The 12,997-nt window shown below is 50.1% G+C and overlaps 1 pseudogene; it reads right to left on the reverse strand.

The window, feature by feature from the left end:
- Positions 1-12,997, reverse strand: part of LOC126991625 (fat-like cadherin-related tumor suppressor homolog) — a 42,170-nt pseudogene that overhangs the window by 6,935 nt on the left and 22,238 nt on the right.

The raw sequence follows: 12,997 nt of genomic DNA on the forward strand, positions 1-12,997 counted from the left end.
GTGTAGCAGCGACGGGCCAAATTTGTGCCATGATATAAACCTCCCAAAATAGATACATAATCTGATCACAAATGCTTTGATATATATTATGAAATGGTTTGTGTGAGGGGTGATTTTTTCTCATTTTTCTCGCTTGGAGGGACCATTAAGAAACATGATCCCCGCTGCTACCAGGTTAAGTGTAGGAAAAATGATCTTCCAAGTAGTTAAAACAAACAATGAAAACAAATAATGAAAACAAATAAATAAAACAAGTCTTGGTCATTCTAGGTATGTGTGAGCCCTGACATTCAACCCCTAAATCACTGTATTACTGCCCTGAACCACACAATTTTTTTTTTTACAGCAGGGGAGGCAGCTCAAGGTCAAAAAACAAAAACAGCAACAAAAAGGCCTGCTATACACTGCTTCGACAAAATAAAAAGAACGAGAGGCCAGCAGTGAGGTCAATTTTGGGTGGATAGGAGTCTTGATACTCTCCACTCGAAAGAGCTCAATGCAAATTAGTCTTGGGCTGTATTTATATGGCCATCAGCAACTGGCAGTGCAGAAGTAATCCTAGTTGTATATTTGCCACTGGTTAGACCCTTCCTGGATAAGACTGCTCAATTTTGGTGCCCCTATTACAGAGAGGATACAGTTCTCTTAAATTAGTACAGAGGAGAGACTAAAGTGATCCAAGGACATAGAAACGAGCCGTACGGGGTGACTAAAAAACTTAACATATTCTCCGGAAAGCCGTAGACTGTGAGGTGATTTATTAGAAGTTTTTAGATGGGTTATAGGGATTAATAAGGGCAATTTAGTAACCTTCCCTGACTTAACAAAAGCCTAATTCACTTAACTCATATAGGGCAAGACTGGAAAGCCGTAGACTGTGAGGTTATTTTTTAGAAGTTCTCAGACGGGTTACAGGGATTAATAAGGGCAATTTAGTAACCTTCCCTGATTTATTGAAAGCCTAAAATCACTTCACTTGTACAGGGTGACTAAAAACCCTTAACTTACATATTCCGGAAAGCAGTAGACTGTGACGTGCTTTATTAGAAGTTTTCAGATGGGTTGTAGGGGTGAATAAGGGCAATCTAGTAACCTTGCCTGACTTTCCTAAGGCCAAAAATCACTTCATTCAGGCAGCTGCTTCCCATCAGTAATGTTCCTCCCTCTCCTGCCACCTCTTTTATACCCTCCTTCCCCTCCTCTTCCATCACAGCACTCATTCATTCCCACCCTGCCATACAAAACCGTACAGCACCTCAGAACTCATAGCACGGTACAGCACCTCATCAGAAGAGAGGGAGCAGGTGACAAGAGGATTATATTTTACAAGGGAGGCAGCTCAAGGGCAAAAAAAACAAAAAGAGCAACAAAGAAGCTTGCTATACGCTGCTTCAACAAATGCAAGCAGAACGAGAGCCCAAAGGAGAGGTCAATTTGAAGTGGAGAGGTGTCTTAACCTGTCCGCTGCGATTGGCACAGATTTTGCCCTCACTGGTTGCCTGGTAACATATATATCCCTTCACTGGTAGCCTAGTACCATATAGTCCCAGGTCTTGCTCTGCCTCTGTGGTGGATAGTGGAGTGTTTCCCATGTGGTATTGGTGTGCTGAATATCCCTTCATTGGTAGCATGGTGATATATAGTCCTAGGTCTTTATCTGCCTCTGTGGTGGATAGTGGAGTGTTTCCCATGTGGTACTGGTGTGCTATATATCCCTTCATTGGTAGACTGGTAACATATAGTCCCAGGTCTTTCTCCTCTTAGGGACCAGCAAACCTCGTAAGGACCAGCAGGTCTGCTGTTGTTTGTTCTTCCTTTGTGTTGTGTTCTGCCTCTGCGGTGGATAGTGGAGTGTTTCCCATGTGGTATTGGTGTGCTGGATATCCCTTCATTGGTAGACTGGTAACATATAGTCCCAGGTCTTTCTCTGCCTCTGTGGTGGATAGTGGAGTGTTTCCCATGTGGTATGGATATGCTTCCCCTCCCAAGGTGCATGACATTACATTTTTCTTCATTGAACTGTAGCAGCCACTTTTTGTTCCATTCCTTAGCTTGGTGAGGTCTTCTTGTAGGAAATCCACAGTCAAACGGTTAATTCTCTATGTGACAGCCTTTAACAGCTCATACATGTAAGTACCACGCAACAGTCTGGCACATCGATCATCCACCACCGGGCTGCTCACCTCCAAAAAGGCTGAGCAGACTTTTACTGTACGTCTTAATAACCTCAGTATCAGGGGTGTGGAGTCGGAGTTAATTTTAAAGTTCCGACTCCGACTCCGGGAAATTTTAAAGTTGCGACTCCAACTCCGGGAAATTTTAAAGTTGCGACTCCAACTCCGGGAAATTTTAAAGTTGCGACTCCAACTCCGGGAAATTTTAAAGTTGCAACTCCAACTCTGGGAAATTTTAAAGTTGCAACTCCAACTCTGGGAAATTTTAAAGTTGCAACTCCGACTCCGGCAAATCTTTTTTTTTTTTTTTTTTTTTTTTTAGATGCTGCCTGTTGTGCCAGTAGACTCTCTTGAGGTCCTTTTTCTTACATTTATTTACATCCAAATTACATGTACTCTATATAGACAACATCTAGATAATGTAAAAGAAAAAAACTTCACAACTACATTACACGATAAAGGATTACATTAAGGAGTATTGAGGTTATGTTAGGTTATGCATGTTTGTATGTATAAACTCATCAGGGGTTCTCAACTTGGTGTAAATCGTCCCAAGTGTGCTAATTTGATCTTTTCTGTTGGGCAATATTTATTTATTTTCTATTTTCTTATTTATTTATTTATTCATTTTTCGGCAACTGGGAGACAGAGGGTAACCAAGAAAAAAATCTCAGTAAAATCCTATCCATTGCATTAGGCTTCAATTCACTAGAGGCTCAATATGTTCTTGTCTGTCCTTTTTTATTCCCGCTATTTACCTCGGCCTAATATACCACATACAAGTTTATTAACAAGTTTTCAAAGTGTGGACGCTAAAATGTAATTGTGGAAGCCTGAGCAGCGAGGGGAGATGACTGAAGGGAGGTGTGTTCTATAATGTGCTTTTTTATTCCAGCTATTTACTTCTGCCAAATGTACCACATACAAGTTTATTAACTAGTTTTTAAAGTGTGGGCGCTAAAATGTAATAGTGGAAGCCTGAGCAGCGAGGGGAGATGACTGAAGGGAGGCATGGAAAATGGGGTCATGGGTAAACAATGGTTGGGACCCCCTGCTCCATATATTGCTCTATTCTCCTCTCGAATTTGACCTTGCTTTTGGCCACTTCTTCTGATTCTTTTATGGGAGCAGCGCTTAGCGGGCTTTTTTTTTTATTATTGTTTTTGTTCTGTGCCTCCTTTGTTGTAAAAAAAAAAAAATACAGAGCTATTTGACTCACCCTTGATGGGCATGAAGTAGGAGTCGTTGAGGTTGTTGTGGTGGTCCCAGGGCTTGTGGAGAGAGTCGGAGTCACTGTTGGAGGGCGGCGGCGGTGAGAGGTTGGGTTGCATGACCACGGGCTTGTTAAGGCTGTGGAGGAACTCGTGGGAGCAGCGTGAGAGTGTCTCCAGCTCAAGACTCTCGTGGCCCGCGGCAGACAGGTCCGCCAGGTGCTTGAGGGTGTTGAGAATGGCGGAGTCGTTGCCGCTGGGGGTGTAGGAGGCTGGGCGGGGGGGCAGCGGCGGCCCCTGCTGTGTGGCACCAAGGCAACAAAAAGAAAACAACTCAAAAGTCTGTAAGAAACAAAACATCTAAGACGCTGACGCCCTAACACACAGAGGCTCAACAACATCCACAAAATGAAATATGGACAGAAAACATTCAAATTGCAGCCTGTAACTTGATGCCAAAGAAGTGAGTCTGGTAAAACTAACATGTGGGAGTATCTGTCTTACCTGGTCTGCCTCCACGTTGCAAATTTTGGAGTTTCTTTTGGGTGCGTCATTCGCCTTGAGGTCGTTCTTCACGTGGTGGTCCGTGAGCTTGATGCGGTTGTCCTGCTGGTGATGCTTGTGCCTCCACCACCGCCGCTGCCAGGCCCCCAGCAGCAGCACGGCCATCACACACCCCAGGAACACGGCCAGGATGCACAGCAGCTCCTCCAGGGTGATGCTCAGGGAGGAGGACGGCTCTTCAGCCTTCCTAACGGCCTCTGTGCAGCATTCACCGGTAACATTGGAGGAACATATGCACTTGAACCCACCAAAGAAGTTGAGGCAGGTTCCCCCGTTCTGGCAAGGGTTGCGGGTACACTCATCAAAGTCCAGCTGGCACATTGCACCGGTAAAGTGTTGGCACTTGCATATAGGCCCATCAGCACCCTCCTCACAGCGACCGCCATTCTGACATGGGTTTGTGTTGCAGAAAATGCCATATTCACAACGTTTTCTACTCAGTTTTGAAGGACATTGACACTTGTAGGTGTGGCCAACAACAATACATTTGCCTCCATTAAGACAGGGTGAGGAGGAGCAGGGAGCCGTGTCCACCTGGCACTGTGCTCCGGTAAAGCGTGGTGGGCAATTGCACTTATAAGAACCTTCATTTTCTATGCATAACCCAGCGTTCTGGCAAGGATAAGAGCCACACACGTCGGGCAGGGGCAGCACGCCTGGACACTGGAGCTCCACGTTGGCCAGGCGCGTGAGCACCGTGCCCCCGGAGGCCGTCCCTGTTATTGCCACGGGAAGCTCGGTGCCGTCAATAATGATCTGATCGAGGCAACCCACAAATCCCAGGCTGCTTGGGGAACAGGAAGACATGCCTGACTCTGGTTCACTGCTGAGGGTAGCACCGAGATACACGAAGTTTGAATCCATGTTCAGAATGTCATTAGCACCCGGTGCCGCTCCTGAACTCACCTCGCCGTCCACGCTCAGTGTTGATATGGTGCCGTCTCTGGTCAGGTTGATGAAGTGCCACTTGTCATTGTCGACCCTCACCGTGGACACCCTGACCAGCCCCTCCCCGCTGCCACAGTCCCAGCGGTACTGCACGTGTCCGCCGGCCACCTCCAGCACGCTGTAGTCCACGTCCCCGGCAGCAAAGACCAGCGTTCCCACCGGGTGTCTGGTGCGTATGAAGGCACTCATTATCAGTGAGCTGCTCTCACTTTGCTGAGCTATGCTGTACTGGGCATAGCTCTTTCCCCTGAAGGAGAGAGGCCTCAGTGGGTAGTGGCACGCAGGGCTGCGGCATTTTGTCAGGTCCACTCGGCACGAAGGTCCTGCTCTGCCAGCAGGGCACTGACACGTGTAGCCTCGGCTGCTGGTGTTGGTGGGTGCACACTCCTCATACTCAGCACAGGGTCGGTGCCCACAGGCATTGACTAAATTAGTGCAGTTGTGGCCTCCATACCCTTGGTCACACACACAGCCAACTTTCTGGGTAAATCTCGGAGCAACCAGACTAGACAGCTGTGTGTTGAAGGGCATGGCCACATCATCGTTGATTTCCACCACATCCACACAGTCCCCGTGGCCATGATGTCCATGATGTCCACGAAGGACAAGCCAAACTTCTCTTTTATGTCAACTTGCTTTTCTTTTAGCTTCAGCAGCAGATGTTCTCTTGTCATGTAGATTTCAAAGAGTCTCACATCTATCAGAACATCAAAACTCCTCTGTATGTCTCTTTTGGATCGCTGTGGAATGTAATCTGTTTTATCTAAAGAGTGTGAGTGTACGAGGGCTGGCTGCAGGCTGACCATGACCACATAATGCTCCTGAACTGACAGCTCTATGGCAATAGCTTTGAGGAAATATTTCTGATACCTGGAGAGAAATTCATCGGAGGACAGAGGACCCAGGTGAATGATGACGGCATTTTCAACCATTTCCTCAGTGACCACGGAGACCTCGATGGGAGCCTGCACGGTGCAGTGATACCTCCCGTCCGACACACTGACGTTGACGCTGTAGTTACCGGCATCAAGAGGCGTCAGTGCCACCAGAGTGCCGTCCTCACTGTCAATGTCAAAGTACTTGATGGAGCTGACTTCCTCTGGGTAGGGCGCCACAGAGTACTGCAGGGTGTCGTAAGGGTCCTGGTCCAGTGCAGTGACCCGCCCAATGATGCCTCCGGGAAAGGCACTCCGGAAACTGATGACCACGGTTTTAAGCGGGAAGAGTGTTGGCGGGAAGCGGGACTCCTCCACCACGCTGACGGTAACTTGGGTGTTAGCGTGGAGTGGTGGTGAGCCTCTGTCCCACACTCGCACCTGCACCACGTACTGATCCTGGACCTGGTGTAGAAGAGGAAACAGGGACTGAAGAATGGTACTCATGTATTACTCTCACTATCTGTGGAGCTTAATTAAAAATGCATACTTCCTTGAGCATTCAGACCACCTGATGGTTTTACTGGATTAAATGTGTTCAAAATATTGAGTGTTACCTTGTGGTTCAGTTTATTGGTGGCCAGCCTCAGCCAGGGTGAAGGCACGACTCTCAACAGGCTGGTTGATCACCTCCCAAGTGAAGGGAGCGCCGCTGGGGTCAGCGTCGGCCTCGGTGGCCATGAGGCGGATCACTGAGTAGCCCACAGGTCGGTTCTCCTAATAAAGAAGAACCACTTGAGACGCACCACTTCAATGTTCACTGGATATGGATACGGATATGCATGTATATATGTAGTTGCATACAGTTGAAAATGAAAGATGATTGGAAAATCCCTAGAAATACAATTCTTTCGATAGATGCAGTGAACAGTGGATCAGCCTGGACAAAGAGGTTGTTCAGTCTAAACTTTTAATCAAATTTAAAGCTAAATCTGACCTACTGAGACTCAGAAATGGGACTCCACTAGTGTAGCTCATTGCCTGTGTATCACAACTAGGTAAACACACACACACACACACACACACACACACACACACACACACACACACACACACACACACACACAGATGGCAGAAAACTGGGCTGGTGAGAGACGTTGTTGAAAAGAAGAGTGTAGTTGTCTTTGGGCTGAAGGAGAAGGTCCTGCCAATACGACATGAGAGAGAGAGAGAGAGGAATGAAAAGCAGGCAGCTGTTGAGCTGGTGAGGGAGGTGCAGCATGAAGGCACAGTCTGAAAGACAAGGTAGAGGAAGTACTCCTGAGGATTGGCAAATATGTAAAAGGAGGACATCGACCTTTTAAGGTAAGGTTCAGATTGCAGGTGGCTGCAGAGGAAGTGCTTGCAGGAACTTGGGAACTCTAAAAGAGAGGATTACAAAGATGTATGGATCAGGAAGGACCTAAACAAGGAAGAAAGGGCAAAAGTCAACGAACTGTGGGAAGAAGCCAAGCAAAAAAATGAGAGCAGGACAGAGGCGTAGAAAAAAAAGTTTTGGTGGAGAGTCACAGATTTAACCCGTCCGCTGCAATTGGCACAGATTTCGCCTTCACTGGTAGCTTGGTAACATATGCTCCCAGGTCTTTCTGTGCCTCAGTGGTGGGTAATGGAGTGTTTCCCATGTGGTATTGGTATGCTGGATTTCCCCTCCCAAGATGCATGACCTCACATTTTTCTTCACTAAATTGGAGTAGCCACTTTTTGTTCCACTCCTGAGGCTTGGTGATGTCTTCTGGTAGGAAATCCGCATCCAAGGGGTTAAGATTGAGGACGTGGTACAGACGGCCAGCAGAGAGGGAGGAAATGAACCAAAGGTGGCATCCACAATGATTCATTGTGAATGGGTTAACAATGGCACTGGCAGAAGTAAATGACTACCGGAGGGAGAACGAACCGGACATAATGGGAATAGTTGAAACAAAGTTGGGCGATGCTGTCGTGTCCCTAGACATTGGTGGAGGAAAGTACAATGTGTGGAGAAAAGACAGACGGGAAATGCAGGGAGGGGGAGTGATGATGTTGGTTAAGAAGGACCTGGGAGTTGACAGCGTAAACTATGGCAAGGGATATGCTGAAATGACGAAAGTTGGAGTACACCGGGAAGGAAGCAGAAACAGAGACTTTGGTGTGGTGTGTGTTCCACCAAAAACGAGATCTTGGGGTAATGAAAAATATGAGAGAATGATGAAAGACACAAGTGAGGGTATGGAGGAAATGATGAGTGGAAGTGACAACCTAACCTTGATGGGGGACTTCAACTGCAAAGAGGTGTGTTGGGAGGAGTGGACGTCAGAGGGCGGTTAGGGTCATGGGGATACATACGCTGCTGAGGATGGCAATAAACAAAACTCTTACACAATGAATCAAGGAGAACACAAAGTTTCAGGAGAGTGATGAACCCTCAAGGATTTACAAAGGAGTCTGAAATAGTAGATAAAGTGTCGTACAAAACACCTCTTGGACGAAGTGATCACATGGTACTTAAGTTTATGATGAATGAAAGAAGAGAAGTGAGGAGAGGAGAAGACCACAAAACTGGGAGATACAATTACAGCAAGGTGAACTTTGCACAGTTGAGAAAGCACTTGAAGAAGCGGACTGGAGTAAGTTCTATGGAGCGGAAACAGTGGATATGAAGCGGCTGACCTAACTCGAGACTTGCAATAAGGGAGTAAGGCAATACTTGTCAAAAATGGGGAAGAGGGAAGTTAGACATAAAATTTGGTTCAGTAGAAGATGTGAAAGTGAAAGTGAAGCAAAGAGAGAAAGAGATGTAGCATGGAACAGGTGGAGAAAAGGAAAAGACAGAACCTTTGACAGAAGTACAAACAAGTATGGAGTATGCATCTCACGTGTAGGGGTGCTCCACTCACACAGCTCTCCTGGACAGAGTAAAGTCTAAGGCTCTTCGTCTCATCAGCTCTCCTCCTCTTACTGACAGCCTTCTACCTCATAAATTCCGCAGCCGTGTTGCTTCTCTTTCTATCTTCTATCGCTATTTTCATACTGACTGCTCTTCTGAACTTGCTAACTGCATGCCTTCCCCCCTCCGGCGGCCCTGCTGCACACGACTTTCTACTCATGCTCATCCTTATACTATCCAAACCCCTTATGCAAGAGTTAACCAGCATCTCCATTCTTTCATCCCCTTCACTGGTAAACTCTGGAACAGCCTTCCTTCGTCTGTATTTCCTCCTGCCTATGAGTTGACCTCTTTCAAGAAGAGCGTATCAAGACACCTCTCCACCCGAAATTGACCTCTCTTTTGGCTACTCTTTACTTTTTTGTTCTGTGGGAGCGGCGAGTAGCAGGCTTTTTTTTGTACTCTTTTTGTTGCCCTTGAGCCGTATCCTTTGATGTAAAAAAAGAAAAAAAAAGTGAAATGAATGAAGAGAGGAACAGAGAAACTACTTGAGAAATGTAGGCTACTTGAAAATTTTAAAGCACAGCTGAAATTATTTTATAGATATGTCAATAGCAAGCTGAATAACAAAGAAGAACTAAATGAACTTAAGGTGGATGGTGAAAAGTACGAGGATGCTGCAGCAATGGTGGAAGTTATGATTTTTAAGTTTTTATCTTATTTATTTATCTTTTTTTACGTTTTCACCTATGGCGCCGGTAGGCTTTCTTGGTGGGGCCTGATGGTCGGCCCCATCCCATTGTGGCGCAGGCAAGTGTTTATAGTGGTGCCATCTCGCATTGGTTCATGCTGCCCCCCTGAGCTCACCGTTGATCCTAGAATCTAGAGTCTGGGTGAATGTTTTTTTTTTCAGGCAGTGTTTACAAGGGAGAGTGACTTTAATGGACACGATGGAAGAGAAGAAAGTATGGAGTACCTGGAAGGAAGTCAAGTTTCAGTACAAGAGGTAGAAGGATTAATGGAAGGTCTGGACGTAAGGAAGGGACTAGGACCGGATGGTGTGTCAGGCTCGGTCTTAAAGGAGTGCAGTAAGGAATTAGCTGATAAGATCCAATGTGTCATAGTCAGCTCTCTAGCAGAAGGTAAGCTGCCCAGCAGACTGGAAATGAGCAGACATTATTCCAATTCGTAAAGGAGGATGCCGGGAAGACTCTGGGAACTACAGGCCGGTCTCTTTGACAAGTGTGGTAGTGAAGATCTGTGAAAGGTTGATTAAAGATAAATGGATGAATTATCTGGAGAGAGAACAGATTGACGGACAAACAGTATGGCTTTAGAGAAGGAAGATCTTGTACAATGAACTTGATGTGCTACGTAGCCGCCACTACCCTCTCGCCTCACCTGCACGACCACGGTATAGTTGTCTTGCGTGAACTTGGGTGTATTGTCGTTGACGTTGCCCACCTGGATCACGACCTGAGCCATGGCAGTGTTGCTGGGTGTGCCCAAGTCCCTGGCACCCAGCGTCAACTGGTACTTTGCGACCTGAGGAGGTGACGAAAAAGAAGAAGAGGAGGAGAAGGAGGAGGAGGAGGAATAAGATGAAGAAATGAAAAGAAGAAAGAAGGGAGAAGGAAAGAGAAAAGGAAAGAAGAAAAGGAAAATAAAAAGGGAAAAAGAATAAGGGGAGAAGAAGGGAAATAAAAGACAAAGAAGAAAGAAAGAGGAAGAATGATGAAGCAAGAAGAAACAAAAATAATAATGACAAGAAGGGAAAGAAGAAGAAAAAGAAGAAGAAGAAGAAAAAAGTTCAAAATCCAATTAAATTTTGTATGATAATTTAGGAACTGTCTCGACATGCTTGATGTAAATTTCCAACAACACATAGGATTTGATATCACAATTATTTTCTTACTGGGAATATATGTAACCCAAGGCCAGTAAAAACGAAAGGCAAAACGGGAGCTGCCATTAAGCTGCTAAGGGCATAACATCAACGCCACCGTCTGCTGCTTTCTTTCGAACGCCACCCCCGCCACCGCCTCCTCCTTTCCCTTACACGATCCTCCGCCACCGCATCTTCCTTTCCAGCGCACGCCACCCCCGTCGCTGCCTCCTCCTTCCCTATCAAGGTCATACGCCACCGCCTCTTCTTTTCCCTCGCACGCCATCCCCGCCACCGCCTCTTCCTTTCCCTCCCACGCCACCCCCGCCGCTGCCTCCTCCTTTCCCTCGCACGATCCTCCGCCACCGCCCCCTCCTTTCCCTCGCACGCCACCCCCGCCGCTGCCTCCTTCTTTCCCTCGCACGCCACCACCACCACCGCCAGTTCCTTTCACTCGCACGCCACCTCCGCCGCTGCCTCCTCCTTTCCCTCGCACGCCACCCACGCAGCCGCCTCCTAATGTCCCTCGCACGCCACCCCCGCCACCGCCTCCTCCTGTCTCTCGCACGCCACCCCCGCCAACGCCTCCTCCTGTCCCTCGCACGCCAACCCCGCCACCGACTCCTCCTGCCCCTCGCACGCCACCCCCGCCACCGCCTCCTCCCGTCCCTCGCACGAAAACCCCGCCACCGACTCCTCCTTTCCCTCGCAAGCCACCATCGCTACCGCCTCCTCCTGTCCCTCGTACGCCACCCACGCCACCGCCTCCTCCTGTCCCCCGCACTCCATCCCCGCCGCCGCCTTCTGCTGTCTACTGCAGGCCAACCTCGCCACCGCCTCCTCCTGTCCCTCGAACGCAAACATCGCCACCGCCTCCTGCTGTCCCTCGAACGTCAACCTCACCACCGCCTCCTCCTGTCCCTCGAACGCCAGACTCGCCACCGCCTCCTCCTATCTATCAAACGCCGTCCCCGCCACAGCCCCCTACTGTCCCTCGCACTCCACCCCCGCCACCGCTTCCTCCTGTCCCTCTAACGCAAACCCCGCCACCACCTCCTACTTTCCCTCGAACGTCAACCCCACTACAGCCTCATACTGTCCCTCGCACGCCACCCCGCCACCGCTTCCTCCTATCCCTCCCACGCTACCCACGCCACCGCCTCCTACTGTCCCTCGAGCGCCAGCCCCGCCACCGCCTCCTCCTGCCCCTCGCACGCCAACCCGGCCACCGCCTCCTCCTGTCCCTCGCACGTCAACCCGACCACCGCCTCCTCCTATTCCTCCCACGCCACTCTCGCCACCGCTTCCTCCTGTACCTCCCACGCCACCCCCGCCAATGCCTCTTCCTGTCCCTCGCACGCCAATCCGGCCACCGCCTCTTCCTGTCCCTCCCACGCCACCCCCCCACCGCCTCCTACTGTCCCTCGCACTGCACCCCCGCCACCGCTCCCTCCTGTCCCTAGCACGCAACCCCTGCCACCGCCTCTTCCTGTCGCTCCCACGCTAGCCCCGCCTCCGCCTCCTATTGTTCCTCGCACGCCACCCCCGCCACCGCCTCTTCCTGTCCCTCGCACGCCACCCCCGCCACCGACTCCTTCTCTCCCTTGCACGAAACCCCCAACACCGCTTCCTACTGTCCCTCGCACGCCACCCACGCCACCGCCTCTTCCTTTCCCTCGCACGCCACCCCCCCCACAGTCTCCTCCTGCCTCTCGCACGCCACTCCCGACAACGCCTCCTCCTGTCCCTCGCACACCACAAACGCCAACGACTCCTCCTGTCTCTCGCAAGCCATCCCCGCAACCACATCCTCCTGTCCCTCGTACGCCACCCCTGCCACCGACTCTTCCTGACTCTCGCACTCCACCCCCGCCACCGCCTCCTCCTGTCTTTCGAACGCGACACACGCGGCCGCCTCCTTCTCTCCCTCGCACGCTAACCCCGCCATCGCCTCATATGGTTCCTCGCACGCCACCCCCGCCACCGCCTCCTCCTGTCCCTCGCAAGCCAACCCCGCCACCGCCTCCTCCTGTCCCTCGCACGCCAACCCCGCCACCGCTTCCTATTTTCCTTCGCAGCGACAATCGCCGCCGCCACCTCCTGTCTCTCGAACGCCGACCGCGCCACCGCCTCCTTCAGTCATTCGTACGCCACCCCCGCCACCGCCTCCTCCTGTCCCTCGCCCGCCGCACCGGCCACCGCCTCCTCCTGTCCTTCGTACGCCATCCCCGTCACCGCTTCTTCCTGTTTCTCGGACGGCAAACCCGCCACCGCCTCCTCAAGTACATTCCATGCCACCTTCGCCGCCGCCTCCTCCTTTCCCTAGAACGACACCGCCGCCGCCGCCTCATCGTTTCACTCCCACGACACCCCCGTCGCCGCCCCCTCCTTTCCCTCGCACGACACCCCCGCCGCCG

The sequence above is a fragment of the Eriocheir sinensis genome, unplaced genomic scaffold (assembly GCF_024679095.1).
Source record: "Eriocheir sinensis breed Jianghai 21 unplaced genomic scaffold, ASM2467909v1 Scaffold31, whole genome shotgun sequence".
Classification (NCBI taxonomy): domain Eukaryota; kingdom Metazoa; phylum Arthropoda; class Malacostraca; order Decapoda; family Varunidae; genus Eriocheir; species Eriocheir sinensis.